At 44.4% G+C, this 20,648-nt stretch overlaps 1 protein-coding gene and 1 long non-coding RNA gene across 3 annotated transcripts in view; both read left to right on the top strand.

The window, feature by feature from the left end:
* Positions 1-20,648, top strand: part of LOC126516470 (DAZ-associated protein 2-like) — an 84,953-nt gene that overhangs the window by 40,281 nt on the left and 24,024 nt on the right. The gene's annotated exons all lie outside the window — the stretch shown is intronic.
* On the top strand, positions 12,133-16,810 carry LOC126516471 (uncharacterized). The gene is made up of 3 exons (XR_007596056.2): positions 12,133-12,504; positions 13,265-13,378; positions 15,750-16,810. It is a non-coding gene; the product is annotated as an uncharacterized lncRNA (long non-coding RNA).

The raw sequence follows: 20,648 nt of genomic DNA, 5'->3' as shown, positions 1-20,648 counted from the left end.
TTACAGATTTATTTTCAGAAAAGCCGGCAGAAGTGGCGGGAACCGTGGTCTAATTTGCGGGCTTCACTATCAACTTCTTTCAACGCTATAGAGCACAATACTCGGACGACGTGACTTTGGCAACGGTACCGCGGTGCCATGCATCACGATTGAATACGTTGACCGGATCCAACCGGATCGGTATACGGGGTGCGCGCGTCCGCGCAGCCACACGGGGTTAGGGCCACCCTGAAGCCTCTCCATCAGCTTAACTCACTACGGTAGTAGTATGGAGGTGGTTTAGGCCACCCTAGCGGGATTGCGCGACGTAGGCGAGAAACGTTGACAAGAGAATCTTCCCCGACAAGATGGCGGAGTAAAGTCAATTTCCGGCGTCACGGAGGCTCCACAACGAGTGACATCAGTGCCTCTGGTTTTTTTTTTTTTTTTGTTTTTTTTTTCTGCCTCTATGGGCCGTACAGTCCGCCTTACAAACACTTCAAGAATTGCCACTTGCACATTCTGTACATCACCGGTTCACACGTAATTGACCTCGCCGACGCCGGTCATTTGCCGCCGATTGGCCTCGAGCTCCACCACTGGAAAAGCTGGCGCCACCGTCGGCGTGACGTGTTATTAGGGATCACGTGGACATAGCGGCCGCGTCGGCTGCTTCGGGAGCGCCGAAGCGAGCTGAAAAGAAGTTCCCTCGTACGCTGCGGTCCTCATTTAGTGGCGAGATTTTCCCGCTTCGAGTGTCTCCTTTACAACGATTGAAAGCACTACAATAGGTAGTGGCTGCCTTTGAAGGCGCGCAACATGGTAGGCTACTGCTCGGTGCCGCAGTGCCGGACGTACGCAACGGAGCCCGGCGTCAGCCTTATTCATACGTAGCCGCAGGACAAGAAGCTGCGTGAAGCTTGGCTCGCGAAACATAAAACCAGTAAACAGTCATCGGCTACAACTCGGGTATGCAGCAAGCACAGACGCGAAGAAGATTTCTGCTACGGCGCCGGGTCTGCGATGTTCGAAAAACGCGCACTGAGACGCTCGACCGAGTCCGCTGCCCGACTAATGTCATGATGGTTTGGTCTATGAATTTGTCAGTGCTATAGATACTGACAAGTTCACTGCAGTGGAAAGGGAGCGGTAAGAAGCACATTAAAAAAAAGCATGGCATATGGTAATGTTTGTGTTATGAAATAATGCACTGGATTAGAAAAAAAGAAGCAGTGGGAAATCGCACGCTGAGAACACCGATAAACATATAGTGCGACGCAGCTCGATAAATAATATTGAAACGTCCAAGAATTTAGAAAAAAGAAAGATCGAATGGTCGCGACGGCACATCACAGTCCCCGTAGGCGTCGAAGTCTCTACAATGAAATTATTTTTGAACAGCTCTGATAGCGCCCACGCAACATTGGTTGCTTGTATACTGTCAAATGCTCATATTCTGCGGCCTAAAGCTCATGGCACGGTGCGAAAACGTGCACGCGGCGAAAGCGAAACAGTGCGCGGACAAGCATGCAGACGCGCAGCCGGTCGCTGCGAAGCTGTGCGATCGCTGCATTGAGGCTTCATTCTATTACGCTCCATTTAGTTATACAAACACTATAAGAACATATTTCACATAGTTTGCTCTCAGCGTTTGCCTACCCTTCACGCAAGAAGCCGGTTCGGGAGACTCCATCGCGGCGACCGCGCGCAGTGGGGTTCACTGTACGTATTCGGTAACCAGATAGCGTCTGTAAACGATTCTGTGCTTTCAGTTTGCCCAACATTATTATTTGGACAGTAAAAAACTTTTCTCGTTTCGAAAGTACTTACAGAAATGTCCGGGAGAGCTCCCGCGTGGTGTTTTCAGTGAGCGCTGACAGCATAACCTATGAGGAGCGCGCCGCGTGATCCCTCATACTACGCCAGCGAGGCGCTTCCGATAGATGGCGACTCCGTAACTCCTCGCCGCCAATACCTGAAATCGCCGGCCTTTGCACGGCCGTACAGCTGCTCGCAACCAGTTTTTCGAAACACTATAGGCCTCTTATTCCGAGCCTTTACTCGCTGCTGGCCGATCGCAGAATGTTTTGAGAAGCGCGATCACCCGGTGTGTACAGCCCAGCTGCCTACTATGGCCAGGCGGTTCGCAAGATCTGTGGCGTCTCCCACATAACCAATAAGCCATTAGACACGAGAGAAAGTCATCGACTGGAAGGTTAGAGGTGTCTGACCGAACAACGACGTGCCGTTGCACGGCCACATGTCGTTTATTACGGCAGCATGTGCTTTGTTCACCGTGCACATTACCGCCCTTCAGCGGTCAGTGCTCTTCCTCCTAACTTCTTCCCACGCTCTCGTGCGAAGGGGCTCAACATCGGTGCATACGCTTCGCGTGCGGTACGCGCGCGGTGACCACCCGAAAGAAAGCATTCGAGAGCTTAGAAAGCTTCCTCTTGAGAGGAAGCTTTAGCTCGGGTGCTCCTATAGACCGTTTTTTCGTAGGCGCCGCCATATTGTGAACGCAGTGGCGCCGCCTATGAGCAGCGCCATACTGGCTTGGGTGAAAGCGGTGTTTTGCATGGCAGGTATACGCTCTTCGGTAGGTTCTGGCGTTTGTTTTCGGGGTCGTTCGGTCTGTTTAGTATGACGTGCGTCTTCTACGTGGTAAACGGTTCTGTGAGACGTGCTGAAGTGGCTTAAGGCGTCATGGCCGGAATTTCTGCTGGCGTTGAGGGGGACGGAACACGCAGCGCGATGTGTGCGCGCATATTTGAGCCTACAATCAGCCTCGGAGATCAATTGTGTATTTCTGTATGTTCCAATCACTAATGTGACCTTATTGCAGTATTATCCTCTATTTCTAAGCTGCGGTTTAGGAGCCATGAAACATACGCGACGATCGTAACAGCGTGGGTACCGTTCTGCTACGATAGGAGCTGTGATGTTATACTTTGACAAGCGTTCAAACTGTTCGCTGCAGGTTACATTGCGTGACTACTTGGTTGGATGGATGAGGTTTCCACCCATGAATAAAATAATTTTGGCTCGTAATAGCAGCATACCTTACAGTCTGAATTTAGCTTGTCCAGCAAAGTGACCGTTTACGAACTGCGCGAGCGTCCCAAGCAGTAGTAGGTGCTGGATTACAGATATATTTGTTCTATATAGCGCATGGTCCAAGCATACGGCATCAGCGGTTATATATTTATATACGTTGTGCGGCGTTAGCCCGTTTTTCTCTTGCTTTTTAGAGAAAGAGGATGATAACCGAATTTTTTTTTTTCGGTTGTGTTCGTTCAGTTCTCTACGACGCACTCACACGTATTACGGAAATTTTGCGCTCAAAAATAGCCATCGCATTATTTTTATGCGAACCCTGTCATATATTATGGCTGTATACCGGCCAAAAAGGCAATGCCGAAGTACACAGCTTACATATGTATCGTGCTGGCTCACCAACCGCAAGGATCGCTGTGTTGAGCAGCGCCATGGGCCTCATGCAGCAAGGCTAGCGTAGACATATGGTAATTTCAGGCATACTAGACTTGAAATGCGTGAGAACGATGCCAATGTATCACAAATATTTGATAGCGCCTGCCGCTCAGATGTTTACTGGTTGCCTTAGGTTGGCCGTGCACGAGCATGCGCTCTTATGTTTTGTTTTACTCCCTACGCCAATCGATCAGACAGTGAGCTGATTGACCATTTAATGCTGGTAATACAGAGACGCCGGTTTTCTTTGTTGAATTAAAATCGATATAAGCAATATAGTAAACAACACATACACGCACCGCGACTGATAATGCACGTACACCGCGGCTGATTATGCGCGTCACATTTTTTGCGCCCCCAAGACATATTTCTGCCTACAGTAGCTACCGATGCACCGAAATGCTTCCCTGACAACCTTATATGAACGAACATGGCGTAAATTTCACAAAGTAAGATCTAAAACATCTCGAAATCGTTCCGCAGCACGCGACAGCAATACTTTCAAGCAGCGTCACGCCGGATCGCCCAAGCCAGAGAGGAGGAAAGGCTCTCCGCACGCTCTATCCTCCTCGCCCGATGAAACGGTCTATAAGAGGAAGCCTTAGTTCGGGTACTCCTATGTAAATACATGTAAAATGAGAATTCCTTTTTCACGGCAACGACTGCACCAAATTTGACGAGGTTTGTTGCATTTAAAAGCAAAACCTAAAATCTAGTGACTGTTGGTATCGAATTTTTTATTTAGGGCCTCAATGTTTTATTAAAAATTGACAAAAATCGAAAATTTTCAGAAAACGAAGCTATCAAGTTTACAACTTTGTCACTCAGCAATTAAAGATGATGTTAAAATTATGTGAATTGCATCTAATAGTACATCTAAAGCGGACAAAATTGGTGTGTTACACATTAATATAAAGAATTAGTAATATGTAAATACAGCTTTTGCAGAACCCTTGTATACGCCGTAAAAAATTCACCTAAGATATAATATGATGTATTAAATTTGTCCGCTTTGAATGTTCTAATAGATGCCGTTTACAGAACCACGATATCTGTTCTTGATGCAGAGCTAATAATTTATAAATATCGTGCTTCTATTTTTTTCAAACCTTCGAATATTTGAAAATCTTTTTAACGAAATTCAGGCCCTAAATCACAATACCGCTTCCAACAGTCACTAGAATTTAACTTTCTCTCTCAAATGCAGCAAACTTCATTAAGATCGGTCCAGGGGTTATCTCTCAAAAACGTTTTTGCGTTTTACATGTATTTGAATAGGCCGCGTCGGAGTTGGGTCCGAGCTAAAGTTTCCTCAGTGCTAGCGACGCGACTAACAGTATGTACTGCACGGCTCGGTTCATGTGCGCAGTGTGTTATGTGTTTTATGTTCACTTCTCCTCTCCGCCGTGGCTGCGCGGGCAGTTCACCTGCCAGTGCAAACGCGGGACAGTTACGGTACACTGCATGAAGTTACGGTGCCCGCGGCCTCCTTTTCCCAATTACTCAACAGCGCGCGGTGCCCTGAGAGGGCGCCAGAGATTGCGATCCGTTTACCACCCGTATACTCTCTCCCTCCCTCTGGTTTCATCGCCGTGTATATATATATATATATATATATATATATATATATATATATATATATATATATATATATATATATATATATATAGAGAGAGAGAGAGAGAGAGAGAGAGAGAGAGAGAGAGTTGCACAGATCATCGCCGACGTTCCGGTGCTCGGTGAAAGCAACGAATGTGTTCCTGCACTTGCGACGTCTCTTTGCGTTCATTCGTGGCGTCGTCCGGAAAATGTCGAAAGCCGGCTGCTACTGCCAGCACGGCGACACAGTCCCGTGTCATCGGCTTGGTAAATGCGTTTGCATTTATTGAATTTATATACGTGCATAAAACAGTCGAAGGAGAAAGGCAGACACGTGAATCATCTTGCCGTGTCAAGTGCGAAATATCTCTCCCATGCACGCAAGCAGACGGAAGCTTGACGGAAGCTTGCTCTGACGCACGTCCTTTTCTTTGTTCTTTCGAGTATTTCTCTGTCTTTTTTTCCTGGTATATTCCTACAATCTGGGACTCGTCAAATGCCGGCATGTGTTCACACTGCAGGCAGTGACCGGATGGATGCGTAGAAATGTCTCCGGAGAGCTGTGCTGTTATCGATGCCACTCGTGCAGTGTGCCTTCCATCGTGCGATATAGCGGGTTGACAAGGAGTACTTGAAGTGCTCAAATGTCGTCATGACGGGCACATCGAATGAAGCTTGGCATGGTGTAGCCATGAAGAGGTGAATGCTTGCGTGTTATCGAGATCAGCGTTGATAGACAACTCACCGCCAAAAGGCCGCTTTTTATTGTTCTTTTTTCTTTTTTCTGTCAGGAAACAGAAAGCTATTGCGCGTTGAGTGCTCGTTATTTTATTTATTTGCACATATTGCAGCCAAACATTTGGCTATAGCTGGAGTAGGAAAAGAACAATCAATTTCACAGATGAATTACAACTGTTAAATAGTAGTAAGAAATTCATCTAAATATCGTTCGCGTACAAAACCCGGGCAAAGCATTCTAGCACTGAATCAATCGTACGAGAAAACAAAAACTGTGCAAAAACAAGTCTGAACGAGTACTGTACGGAACAATATTTAGAGCATGATATGCACGAGTATTTGAGGGGGCTGCAAATTAAATATAATCCCGAGAACAACAACGTGGTGAATACGCATAATTGTGCAGAAACTTCAAACAATCAAAGGGGTGAAGTTTCTGGAGTGCGATTAAGTTCAGGTTACAAAGGTGGGGAGAGGGTGAAAAATATCTTTCATAACGACGACAGATAAACCTAACAGCTTTTTTCTGTACTGATTCTAACAATTTCACGTCTTTTTTGTGATGGGGATTCCATGTGATAGTGACATACTCCTAAATTAGACGTATAGGAGCGTGCGCTGCAAATAACTGAGGCGTCGAAGAGCTTTTTTGCATGTTAGTTCAATGTGCGAAGACCAAGATGTATCGTGCGAAAAAAGAACTCCGAGCTATTTATATTGGTTAACTCTGTTGAAGGTTTGGTTGTTAAACGAGTATGTAAAACGGGATATAGAACGACGCCTTGAAAATGATAAAAGGACAGTTTTGCTGATGTTGATGGCCATCGGCCTCTGTTTGCACCAGCTGCAAAACCTTTCGAAACAAGTGTTAAGAGTGACGTGATCAGATGGACATTTGATGACACGTTATATGACACAATCATCGGCATATAAGCGGATTTTTGAGAATGTAATAGAAGGGAGATCATTTATGTAAAGTAAGAACAGGAGAGGGCCGAGCACGGAGCCTTGTGGTACACATGAGGATACACCTACTGTCGGGGATTTACTAGAGTTAAAAAGTACATGTTGTTACCGTTGGGAGAGAAAGATAGATAACCAGCTTAAAATATTAGAGTTATTTAAAATGCTTTAAAGTTTATGCAAGAGTTCGGTGTGAACTGCTCTATCAAAAGCTTTTGAAGGATCGATAAAGAAAAGCGCCAATTTGGTCACCGACATCGAGAGATTGGCCTATGTCGTGGGCGAATTCTACGAGCTGTGAGACTGTGCTGAGCCTTTTCTAAAACCCTGTTGAGAAGCAGACAGGATGTTGTTCGACTCAAGAAACCCGGCTATATGTTTATAGCCGATATGCTCCAGTAACTTGCCACATTTGGACGTTAATGAAATTTTTCTATGATTTAGTAAAGTGTGCTTTAGTGAAGTGTGTAAAGAAACTGGGAGGGATGACCCCCCAATTCCTGGCAAGTTGAAATCGAAGTATTATTAAATTGCAGGAACGGACGCCCTGTTCGTGCATGAAAGTGCCTAAAACGTGCAATTGACTAAGTGGCGACCAAGGAGGACGGTAAAAGCGCCAATGTATAACGAGTCATTTCCCAAGTACACTTTGCACCATACAGATTCTATGTCAGCGGGGCTTCTAATTACAGAAAAGTGAAGGTCAGAGCGAATAAATATAGCTACACCTCCTCTTCTACCATTGATACGGTCAGATCTAAGGATGGTAAAACCTGGTGGTGTTTTTTCGACATCGCGTATATCACCACTTAGCTAAGCTTCAGTTACACCAACAATATGGGGAGAGTATGATGAAGTTAAAGAAATAAATTCGGGATACTTATTTACTAGGCTTCTTGCATTAGGAAAGCATCTTTCGTGCCAGCGAACAAGGACAGAAGGGAGACGACACCACAATGCGCTTCCTTCTATCCTTGTTTGCTGGCGCTAAATATGCTTTCCAAGTCGGTTTACCAACACGCTCAACAAATGACAATGCTGATTCTTGCATTAACATTTAAAAAGTTTAGATTACTGCACGGGCAATGTGGCCGTAACCGAGCACTCGTAGTGATGCTACGCGACAAACCATTCGATGTGCGAGATGCTTCGACAAGGGAATTAGTATGGTTATCCCAGTTGTACCGCATATTATTGATAAAAGCATGGTCAAATCCTAAACGTACAGCCTGACCGTTTGAACGGAAAGAGGCTGTTGCGTCCCAAATCTTTTTTCCGGATAGAACGAACATGAGCCGAGAAGTCTTCACTTATCGGGAAATCAGACTCGGTCAACTTAGATTTGTTTTGCAAGATGCGGGCTTTATCACGATAATCAAGGAGTTTTATGATGACAGAACGGAATCTGTCCGCTCGGAAGTTTTCCTAGCCTGTGACATCTTTCAATATTTGGACAGTCAAGCTGCAATTTATCAGAGAAAAAGCGCCAAACATTGTTCAATAATACTTCATTGCTTTCGTCTCCGGTTCACTAAGTCCATGCAAAAGAATGTTATTTTGACGTAAACGATTTTCCAGGTCTTCATTTTTTTAATTAAGCAAATGAACTTTTTTACTGAGGGAGCTAATCTCGGAAACAACCCTTTCTTGATTGTCAGCGTGTCTGTCAGAGTCACTAGAGTGATTCAAGATATCCCTTATGAAAATGGATTTAGAGTTCCTTTAGAACTCCTAGTGAGTTCCTATGGAGTCAAAAGGGACTCTATAGGAACTCTCGATCTATAGAGTCGTCTGCATAGAATCTCTATAAGAAGTCTATAGAAACCTGTCTATAGAAACAAGTCATTTCACACACAATAGATGTGCAATAGAGGGTGTATTGACGTCCTATGTACTTAATTCTATAAAGTAATTTTTATAGAATGTCTTTAAAACTTCTAACGCGACCTGTCTATAGAATGGCTCTCCATTTGTTCTCTATAAATGTTCTATAGAGATTGTATTGATATCATATGTACTAAATTCTATAAAATAATGTCTATAGAAAGTTTTTAACACTTCTAATGCGGCTTGTCTATAGACTGACTCTCCATTCACGCTCTATAAGCGGTCTATAGAGGGTTTATTGTCATCATATGTACAATATTCTATAAAATAATGTCTGTAGAAAGTTTTTAACCCTTCTAATGCGGCTTGTCTATAGACTGACTCTCCATTCACCCTCCATAAATATTCTATAGAGGTCGTATTGACATCTTATGTACCAAATTCTATAAAAAAATTTTTATAGAACGTTTTCAGAAACGTTCTATAGAGGTCGTATTGACATCTTATGTGCCAAATTCTATAGAAAAATGTTTATAGAACCTTTTCAGAACTTCTAATGCGGCCTGTCTATAGAATGGCTCTACATCCACTATAAAAGTTCTATAGAGGTCGTATTGACATGTTATGTACCAAATTCTATAGAGAAATTTATAGAACGTTTTCAGAACTTCTCATACGGCCTGTCTCTAGACTGGCTCTCCACTCCCATTCTAAAAATATGCCATCATATGACATATGTACTGAGGTCTATACAGGAACGTTTATAGTACATTAAAGAAGCTAAAGTGCGGCCTGTCTGAGAACGGTTCTATATTTTCACTCTATAAACAGCACCCAGTATCCAGTGCATCGCCGGATTATGGGTCCAGTGCCGCGCGCTGGGCAGGCGCGGCGTACTGGGAGGCGCTGGTACGCGGTGCCTGGACACTGTATTTATTTTTTCAACACACAAAGCAACAGAGAGCGTTTTAGTGCAATAAAAAAACAAAAAAAAAAAAACGTAAAAATAAAAACGCTCAGACTAGGATTCGATCGTCGTACCTGCAAGTCCCCAGCCCGGCTCATTACCGCTACACCACGCCAACAGACAGACATCGGCAGATAATTTATCATACCAAAATCGAGAAGCAGTTTTAGTTTCACAAAGAGAAGTCTTGCACAGACGTGGCATATGCGCTATCGCCCAGCAACTAAAACTCACGCCTGTACCACAAAGAAAAATTTGCTCTCTGTATTCAATAGCGTGCTTGGAAGTGCCATAACATCGACTTTCACTTGCGATTGGTATTTTAACTTCGAAAAAAGTCCTAAATGAATCACCGACCCCGCGGACGCTGCATGAATGGGCTGTTACTGCCGATTTCGATAGCCGTCTCTCGTTCTTCACGCGAGGGATATGCTACGTTTTCTTTTTCAGAGATGCCTTTCAATCTACGCGTCTGTCGAATATATAGTCGTCAGAGAAGCGCAGGCTAGTGCTGGGAGCCTTCGGCGACAGCACATATACCTGCGTTTATGACGCGTCACATCGGCGCTCCTCACTTCTTGTGCTGGCACTGTAGACATGAAAAAATTGTTTATTTAAAAGCACCGATGCGAAATCTGAAATATAGAGTGATATATCCTTGTTAGACTTCTTTATTCTTGAGTTTAGACGCGCCGATAGCGTGCAGACGGACTCGGCGGATACGCTATGCCTAAGCTTCGATGGGGACCGATCTCGGCGCGGGTAGCTGGCGAAAGCTAAAATGTGTGTGTTGGAGCCTCAGAACTCTTTTTAGTACAATAGGGAAAATGGAAGCGCATGAATCGCCTCAGCTTTGTCATCGGTGCGATAATATCAAGCAGCGGTAGGCTTCGAACTCGGGGTCCGTTCGAGCGCGTCAGAACGACTTCTGGATTTCATGTCCACTCCGCAACAATGGCGATAACTCCCAGTCATACGTTACGTGCGAACTACTAAAAAAGCGGCGACCTCTGCGTTTGCGTGGTTTCGTTCAAGAATTTAGCTATCCGCCCTGTCAAAAGGGAAAATGCAAAAAAACGAAATTGATCTTCAGTGGCAGATGTGCAGGAATAAACAAGGCAGCTCACGCACCTTTATTCCATGCTGCGACACGAAATAGCCCCAAGATATAGCGTTATTTAGGACAAGAGACTAGTATGAAGTGATGAAATTTTATAAAGCATTTAATATTCAGCAGCGCTCGTCGTTGCGCACTGGAGCCAGCGCGGCACAAACACAACCAGCGCAGTTTCCAATGCGAACCAGCGCCTGTACGGCACAAACCAGTGCGCCCCAGCGTCATGGCAGTGGAACCAGCGTCTCTTCCTGTGTGACCCAGCTCTTACCCAGCGTTCTCACTGGTCTCGAGTGAGTCCCAGCGAGCGCCAGAGTACCCAGTGCGATCCAGTGCCAATAATAAAAAAAAAAGGACACGCTGGTTTCACACTGGAAGGCACTGGAAGACGCTGGTTCTTGCAATCGGCATTTCAGAGGTTTTTTACTATCAAGCAAGAGCATCGTTAAAGAGACACTCATTGAAGAAGGCGAAGATCACACTAATTGAAATGAGGAAAACCATAGAAATATAATGGAAGCGCGCATTGTAATTTCTATCGCATATGCAGGTAAATCACAAAGATGTATACCAAGAAACACTAAGCAAAACTGCGCGTTAGCAGCCGCGTCATATCTATTTGCTGGCATGCAGTGACTGCAGCACTTGGGGCGGGAACACATCGAACGCCGCCGCACATTTCTGGCACACGATACTCAAATGCGACAAATGCACGCTGCAGAAACGAAGTTTTTTTTTTCGAGGAATCATCGTGGGTCCCACAATGCACACAGAAGGCACGGACCACATGAGCGCGATCCGCGCACGATAACCACATCGCCACGAAAGCAAGATACGGAACACATAAACGTAACCTGTGCCTCACGGGTAAAATTAAAAATCATCGTATATTTGTTGCTGTACGACGGACACAAGCGCACGGAAACATCACACACTGCACATGTGTACCTCTGAGGTTGTGTCGACAATTTCTGGGCTACATTTAAACGACAGCAGGAAGTTACTTCAATGAGAAACGAAGTGAGGGCGCAGGTAGTGCAGGTAACGGCTGCGCATAAAGTCAGTAAGGGCTTTAAGGCCAGTGACCGAGGTTGAAATCGTTAAAATCACACCCCAACGATAGCTTACTCAGGGTAAATTGTTCAGATCTTGAAGGCCATGCTTTTTGCTGAGTGCATGCGGCATAAGCGATTCAAAAGCAAGAATACTGCATGTAGTTTATTTCTGCCCTAAACTATAGCACACAATATGAGCATGTCAATGTTTCTTCTTGTCTCGCAACATATCTATGTAGTTCGGCCCAAAGTGGCGCAAGATCTGCTGTAGTGGATATTATTGTAGGAATCACGGAGGCCACAACAGCCGCACTATTATACAGGCGGCGCTGGCGGCGCCGGTATTTTCGTATTCTACGTGTCCGGTAGAATACGAAGGTACGGCTTGTTGTTATTGCTCCGTCTTCAACGGTTGTGCGAGCTGCTTCGATGTGTTTGTTTGATCGTGTGTTATTAGATTTGCTGTAATGAAATGAGACGTAGTTCGCGAGCACGAAAGTGCCAGAAGATGGCTTGAGTCTCGCTGTAAACACGTCGTATGCGTGGCGCGCCAGCTAAATGTGGACCAACGATTTTCATGCCGTGGAGTGCGTTCCCTTTGTCTCCGCTGGTTGTCGTGGAAAGTGGTGGACGGCGCAAAGAAGTAATGTGTATTATTAGCGTGCATCAGCTCGTCCACTACCCAGCCGCTTGTATGCTGCAAGTAACATCGCAGACGCATCACTGGAAACTTGGAGAGCGCCTTTCGACCTCGTCGTACTGTTGAAACGGTAAGCAATCGTGCTCGCCAACTACACGTGCGTTCATGCGTGTTGTGTGTGTGCTTCCCGTGTGTGTAGAGTGCCTTGCGAATGTAGGAAGTGGAACACCCACGACAACAGTGAACCCTGTGCTGATACTTGCTACGCACTGGTTGTAAGAATTGTGTACGCAACTCTATTGCCACAGTGCGGAATTGATAATCCTGATAAGCGTTTGCTTCCGCTGAGAAAAGTTTCGGAAATCGTGTTCACCGCAGCTGTGCGTGAGCTCCCGCTTTTCTGCTAAGGTTGCACAGTCACGACCCGTCTACCTCTTCATCGATTCTTTTTTCAATGACGTTTCCTCACTTATAAATGCTTCGACGTTGTGCACGATCTCTGCTTACGACTTTTTTGGTTAACGAACACTGCTAGGGAAAGAAATGTCAGCCAATCACAGCTTGCTACTAGTACAGCTTTATTTCCAATACAAGATGTGTTGACATAACTGACTGAACTAAACATGACAGGGGAAAGTTGCCTATACTAAGTAATGGAAAAAAGAAAACATTAAGATTAGATTGTAATCTGCTGCTGCGGCGCGTCCAAAATTTTATTTGATGTAGAGGTCCCTATTATCATGACATTCGATGATTTCAAGCATTTGCTTTCTTTCCACATTAGTGCAGACATTGTTTTCATGACTCTTTTAGGTGCTCATTGCATGTTTTCACGATATCACAGCTTTATTGTGCCACTGCTATAAGCTAACATAGAACTCATTTTGTAGTGGCGAGGCCGTGACCCACAACATAAACTACAAGATCGAGGAGCCCCCAGATATGCAGACCCTGTGGATATATGGCTGCAGCAGCATGGCGTGTGATCTGGATGGTCATGTCAGGTGTGTATGAAATGTACGTGTTCCACAAAGTGGGCTTAGTGTCATTCATGGTGAAGTTTATCAACACATTACTTAATGCAGCTTACTAAAGATACTAAATATTTATGCAACTTCATTGAACTTGCTGCCTATTTGTCTGCATAACCATTATGCCCACATTACTGTGTTCTGCATAAAACTATACCTAACCTTTCCTGATGTTTAGTATTTCTTTTGCATAAGTTGCTTACCTGCAAGTTAAATATAATTTTTGCCTTGTACGTAGTATATTTATGACTTCTTATTGTGGTTTTATTCGTTGAAAACTATTTCCTATGCTGTACCCCTTTTTTGCATAATTTTTTTCTGCTTGTGCTACAATCTCGTGCAGTTTTCTGTGCATGTGGGAATTCGAAGTGTAGTGGGCTGAATATGTCACAGGTCTAAGCACGTAGTGTGCACACCATTGTTTATCATTGACATCTTTACAGTTACTTATCTGTTCCCATAATAACAGCCACTGCAAAATACATATTTGATGAGCTTTAATTTCTTGAAAATTAATATGAAGGTCAGTATTTACTATGCTGCATTTACTTTAGTAGTACATAGGCACAGATTGATATGGATCCCTTGTGACCTACACAGGATGCCTTTTTTGTTTGTTGCATTAAAAATGGGGGCTCACCCACATGTCTTACTATATATGTGGTATGCCTCATCGATTTCACTTGTCAATTTTTACGGTGGATGAAAACAGATGAACGATTGTAATCCAACATGAAGCCCCGTTGTGGAAATGTACGGCCAAGTTGGACGACCATACTGGTCTTTTGAATGAAACATGGTGATCTCTTATACACATAAGATACCGGCCAGTTTGCTCTATGTACGCTTGACCACATGTGAAAGGGATACAGTACACTGCCTGTGACACACACAACAAATTTGGTGGTATCTTTCACCGAGCAAGCCTCCCTTGCCTGCTTGCCTTTCTCAATTCTCTTGCACACTGCTGTGCATACAGGCACCCTGACAACAAAGCCTTGCTTAGGTACCACTAAATTTGTCTTGTGTCTTTCAGGGATAGTGTAGTCTATTCTTGCGATCGTGTACATTTGGTCAATTGTTCATGCAGCAGATTGGCCGGTGCCTCAATACTTGCCTAAGACAGCACCATAATTCACTCCCCGGACCAGTATGTTCGTCCCACTTGACCATGCACCGATGGGACTGGGGCTGCGCGCCAGATACAGACTGTTCATCTGTTTTGTTTAGCTATGGCAACCAATTGACCAACAAAATCGCTGAGGAATGCCACATGAAAAGACTGGGTCACAATCTGTTTACTGAATTGTCCGCAACATTCGTAGTAGCAAATTTGTTTGTTGCAACTAGCTTAAGGCACATTATTTCTTGTCAGATTTTCTGCTTGACCTATAGAGCAGTTATGCAATCAATTTTCAAAGTTACATAATTAGTATAATTTTTGTTTTCTGTTTTTCACATGCTATGTTGCAAGAAGGACCCGTTTTAATTAAAACTGAATTAACTTTTCAATTGCAATTGGGAAGTCTTTTCATTGCGTTTAGGATACATATCAGTGTACATACCCGTACTAGATTAGAAACTAATTGTTTCAGTAACTCAAAAAGCATGAATATACTGTGTCCATTGTATCTGACAGTGACACTGCGACTGTGTTCCAAATAGCACAAATTGGCAGTTATCCATCATAATTTGCGAAAACAACTCAAAACATTGTTGGTCCCCATACAATGGATACTTACATGCATCATCATGATTGCCCAAGTTCCATGTAAGAAATTTATTATTGGCATATTAAGCATAGTACATATCAACTATGGCTAACAGCGGATGGAATATTAATTTTGTCTACCGCTCAACAATAGAAGCCATGAAGTCATTCCCTTCTTTTCAAAAAATTTGTTTCCTATGCATAGTGTGACGTCTGTATAGGACTCAGCTCATGGGTGTTCCTGCTTGCTTATGTTATAAATGGTAATGTGTTGTCATTGCAAGATGAGATTAATGTGTGACTAGGCTGTTGTCGTTTGGAGATACTTTTTGTCATCAGCAATGATATTCTAGTGCCAGGCACATTGGCCCAGTGCTGATGTCACAAACTCTTGGGGAAGTAAAAATATTCTCAAAAGTGATTCTCAAAAGAACCCCCGCTGTTTGGCAGAATGGTGGGGAGGTGGGGCGCTCTGCCACTTTTCTGTTATAATTTTTTCTGAAATACTGAAATGAAACTTAGCATAATGCTACAACTATATATACATATTTGTCGCATGTTTGTGCCTGATAATACGTTATCGCTGAATGTTCATTACACCTTTTGAAAATTAATTTCAATTGTATTTTCCAGGCTCCACCGTCGCCGATTACTAGATGGACCAAATGAGGCCAAAAACTAGCCTTTCCTCGCTCCTTTCCTGGGAAGTGAAATAGCAGGTGATCATGTAAGAATGAACTTGCAACATGTGAGCAGTGGCCAAAGCTCCATACAGGTCATGCTGGTGGTGGAATGATAAGACAAACTGCAATATTTATTTGTTTACTTATTCACTTAATATTTATTTATTCATATCTCATTAATACTGTGCAGTTTTCCAGCGAGGAATCAGGTAAAATGAAGAAATATCGTTGCATTTACACATTTTTAAATGTATCAACCTCATCAAATTTGGTTCCATAGCTGCCGAGAAAAACGATTTTACTGTTCATGTGCATTACATAGGAGCTCCCGAGCTAAATCTCTTTTTTAGTCATTGCGTGTGTCGGTCTGGTTTGTATTTCTCACCCTAATTTTAGAATATTGGCTCTGATCTCAAAATTGTTTCCCTTAAAACGAAATACAAGCTTTTAAACTTTGTACGATATATGGTGTACTGCTCTATAAAAACCACTGTTTGCCACATTTTTGCAGGGCCTGCCAATGCTAATTTTACACATACACAGACTAAAATGCTGTGTGGTTTCGGTATACGGTGTACTCATGTGGGAAAGCCAGCCACTATTTGCCACATTTTTGCAGGGACTGACAGTGTTATTTTTGCACTGAAACAGACTAAAATGCTATGTCGTTTCGTCAGGCTGACACAACATTGCAGTGCACATTCATATCAGTCTATTCTCAGGCTTTAGCATCCAACCATTTAATGTGCACTGCTGGAACAGGCACTCATTTAGTAGTTTTAATGGTATGGTTTCTTGTCCTAGTCAAGCCTGTTATTGCCAGGCGTCAACTGTAATCAAGTCTGCCACTGATTTTTTTACCTCGTGTTTCATGTGTTCGCACCACCAGCTTGACCTGAGAAGCATGTTGGCAGCTACAGTTTGTGTGTTGCAAGTTCTAGTCTGAAGCGTGTATGTCACATATATGAAGCATGTATCTAGTCTGAAGTGCAATAAACATTTCAAACTGAATACTTTGTGGTTGTAGCACCAATTATTTTGCCGCTGCATTTACTGTAGTCCTTATTGCCTACAGTAGAACTTTGGTAAATTGCAAGTACTTTACACACATCGGCCTAGCTTTTATAGCATTTGCTTGTAGGAACTCGAAAGCAACTGCATAGAAATATTCTATAGAATTTTGTCCTTAGCATCTCTAAAGCAACTCGATAGAAATATTCTATAGAAATTTGGCTTTAGCATCTCTAAAGAAACTCGATAGAAATATTCTATAAAAATTTCTCTTTAGCATCTCTAAAGCAACTCGATAGAAATATTCTATAGAAATTTGTCTTTAGCATCTCTAAAGCAACTCGATAAAAATATTCTATAGAAATTTGTCTTTAGCATCTCTAAAGAAACTCGATAGAAATATTCTATAGAAATTTGTCTTTAGCATCTCTAAAGCAACTCCATAGAAACGTTCTATAGAAATGTGTCTTTAGAGTTCCTATAAGAACGCGGTGGCCAAATAACTTTTGGAACTCTATAGGAAAATTCTATAGGCAATCAAAATAAACACAATAGAGTTCTATAGAGAAAATTCAAAAGACTTTCTAAAAAAACACATTAAAAACTTTTGTAAGGGGATTCCCCACTCTAGTCTCAAGTTAGCCTAACCTCGCATCAAACGCTTGGTGAAAACCTTTCATTTTTTCTATATCCTGCGCTATTTCTTTTTTTTTTTTTGACCAGAAGTATTTCTAATAACAGCTAAGAAACGTTCTGATGCGCACTTGTCCCGAGAGATGAATCGGTAGTTGTGTTATCTATGGCACCCATTGAAGGGCTGTTGGCGCTGGTTGAAGGCCCTGAGCCAGTATCAGTTTCAGCCGATTTTTTTATTTTAGGAACGGGGTTTTCTTCGACGTCCCCACAAAGCAGAATACTCTTAAAGCAAAACAATGGGCAAGAAAAGAAGCACCACAATGCGTAAAAAAAAAAAAAAAAGTTCAGTGTGGGCGAGAAAACAGCAGCAAAAAATTATCGGAACGTATGCAAAGTGAGCTGTGTTAGAGTTGTGTAAAAGTTATCCTAGTTTCGGTAGTTACTTCTTGGAGGAGGAGGAGGAGGAGGAGGAGGTGGAAAAAACTTTATTTTTGAAAGGAATTTGGGACCTCCCAGGCCCCCTGGGTCCCCGCACGACCCCACTGCACTCAAACGTTCATGTTTAACATGTCCACGACGCTGGCAGCCCGGCTGGCGGGGATCTTCTGCCTTGCCGGGTCCGTGGAGCGTAGTGAGACCTCCCATGTCCTCCCAAGTTTGGAGTGCCATCTGTACGTTGGAAAAAGTGGCGCAAACTATTGAACGGGTGGGTTGAAACTGTGATAGCGAAGATTTGAAGTTATGTGGTGAGTGCGGTGAGTCAAGATTATGTATTCGGCGGCAGCAAGGCGGCTGAGGGAGTCACGCTAGTTGTCGGGGGGAGCGCAGCGACAGCGGCGAAGGGGTTAATATCATTAGGAGGAGAGCATGAAACTATACATGGGAGAAAGTGCGGAGATAGGAAACAGCACTGCTGGAGGTGAGGGGGCGATTCTGCTAGGTTGGACCTGTTTGCCGTAGTTTGTCGAGGTTTTCTGGCGGAACTCGACAACGAAAAATATGAAGGCAGAACTCTTCAAAAAGGCATAGGCAACGATAGCCTGAAACCATCACAATAGGATTCTTTGCAAAGCAGGGGTCACGCCGTTGTCCAGTGCCCGAAACATGCCGCTAGGCTTCGCAAGAAGATTAGTCCGGAGAGAATGATCAAAAATAAGGGGAAAAGAAAAATGTTTCGAGTGCTGTCTCATTCCGCTATGACTGATATCTGCATCGGCGAAGTGGTTTTGCCGGCGTCTGCTGCTGACGGCTTGCCGATTCACTGGCTAGAACTCCCGCCTATGTATATACCCATGTTCCGCTCCACTAGGCGTACATCCGACGAGCAAAAAAAAAAAAAAAAGGAAACTGATGGCTATCGTGCACAACTAATCACGTTACGCATATTTTTGTTGTACCTATAAGCGGCCGCCCTTTTTCGCGTTCAGAATAGGGGAGCGCCGCTTGCTTCTCCAGGACTATTACGTCGAACTTGTAGTGCACTCGTATTCCTGTCCTTGGCGAGTCGGTCGCCTTCAAGGTGACGAGAGGCGGCGAGGAGGTTGCGGGCAGCCACACGCTGTCACTGAAATATCGCACCTTATAGTTTCTCCGCAAGGACGTCTCTTCATCGTAAAAATGTAATCGGGAAGTATCACACGCGTGTCTATAGGTTTGTGCTGGCAAGACTGAAGTTGTCATCCGTGGTTATGGCGTTGTCCTGCCGAGTACGTGGTCGCGGGTTCGACTGACTGCCGTGGCGAATGGGGCAGAATGCTTTATGCGGCGTATCACAATCCAGTCTAAATTTCAAAAATCGCGAACATTTTTTTTTTATGCCGGAGTTTGTGAACAGCTGTCGTGATTATTGTGCAGCCCAGTTAGACTTCATGAAAGACAGTCTCGTGAGACAGCGCTCTGACAAGCAACCTCGTGAAACTTCGGCTCAAGGTATTTTTAAAAATTTTTTTCTAGAAACTTGCGGTAAAATCGGGTGGTCGATCCGGTCCTCCGAGTCGGACCGCAAGGGGCTCCAGGTCCGAGTCGGAGCGGGGAGAGAGAAGGGACCGAGGGGAACTTTTGGTGAGATGCCCGACTGAATGCCGCCGCATCACGTAGCGCCACGACGAGCGAGAGCGCAAGCCTCGCGAACAATAGTGGGCTACGAAAGCGACCACTTCAATGGCCGTCGCTTGCAAGACGGTGCCAGTGCAGCAAGTTTTCAACACTATATATATATATATGCTGAGGTGCTGATCCTGCTTGCCTCTCGACCAAAAAGAACTGGAGGTGCTGCGCTAACGAGTGCAAACGTTGCCGCTCCGCCATCATCGGCGTGGTCCGCACAACGCGCGACGGCACAATTACGAAACCACCGAAACGCCAGAGTTGAGCACCGGCAAAAGCGCGGGCGGAAGCTCGCGTGATCGGAAAGCGGCCAGGTCTCTCCGGCGGCGTCGGTGGGAGGAGCATTTCTGGGCGCCCAAAGTCGGATTCCAGCGATCCGAAAGAACTAACCGAATCTAGTCGGAGCGCCCTTATCGACCACACGAACCTCTGGAACGCTCCGAAATGACCTCTCGAAGATGTCATTAGGCATTTTTTTTTATGTTTAACCCTCTGCTGCTATGGTGCGTTAGATTGAGAACAAACGCCAGCGTATCAGCTGTGCATGCGCACTGAAAGTGCACTTTTCGCGCTCCGCCCGCGTTATTGCCGGGATCTGCCGATTGTGATCGGTGGATGATAATAAATATTTAGCTTTATGAATATGCGCATTAAACCGAGCCAGGAGGCACCCTACGTGAACTACTCCAGCTGCGTTATTTTTGGTGGTTGAACGATCTTGGAAATACCGAGGTGCTTTCCCGCAAAGTTTGGTTACGGTGGCTAGAGGGCCACCATAGTTTATTCGTGAACCTCTTGAGACGGCTAGACGGATGCCGATAACTTATCCCGTTTTCTGAGAGTTCTGAGAAACAACTTACTGGATTGTGTGTGTGTGCGTGCGTGCGTGCGTGCGCGCGCGCTTTGACTCTCTGCCGAGTTATGTGCACTTGCAATAAACGGTAGTGTATAAATGCTGTAAGTGAGAGGTGAGGAGGAAACACGGAAATCGCGCGTGCATGTGTAATTGTATGGTCCCTAGAATAGTACTTGTGACTGTTTATGAGAGCGTGTCATGGTGACTGGGGCGTGTCATGGTGACTGCAGGCGACTGTCG

This window comes from Dermacentor andersoni, chromosome 1 (genome assembly GCF_023375885.2).
Source record: "Dermacentor andersoni chromosome 1, qqDerAnde1_hic_scaffold, whole genome shotgun sequence".
Lineage (NCBI taxonomy): Eukaryota > Metazoa > Arthropoda > Arachnida > Ixodida > Ixodidae > Dermacentor > Dermacentor andersoni.
The sequence above is the reverse complement of the archived record's forward strand: the minus strand, read 5'-3'. Positions and strand labels throughout refer to the sequence as shown.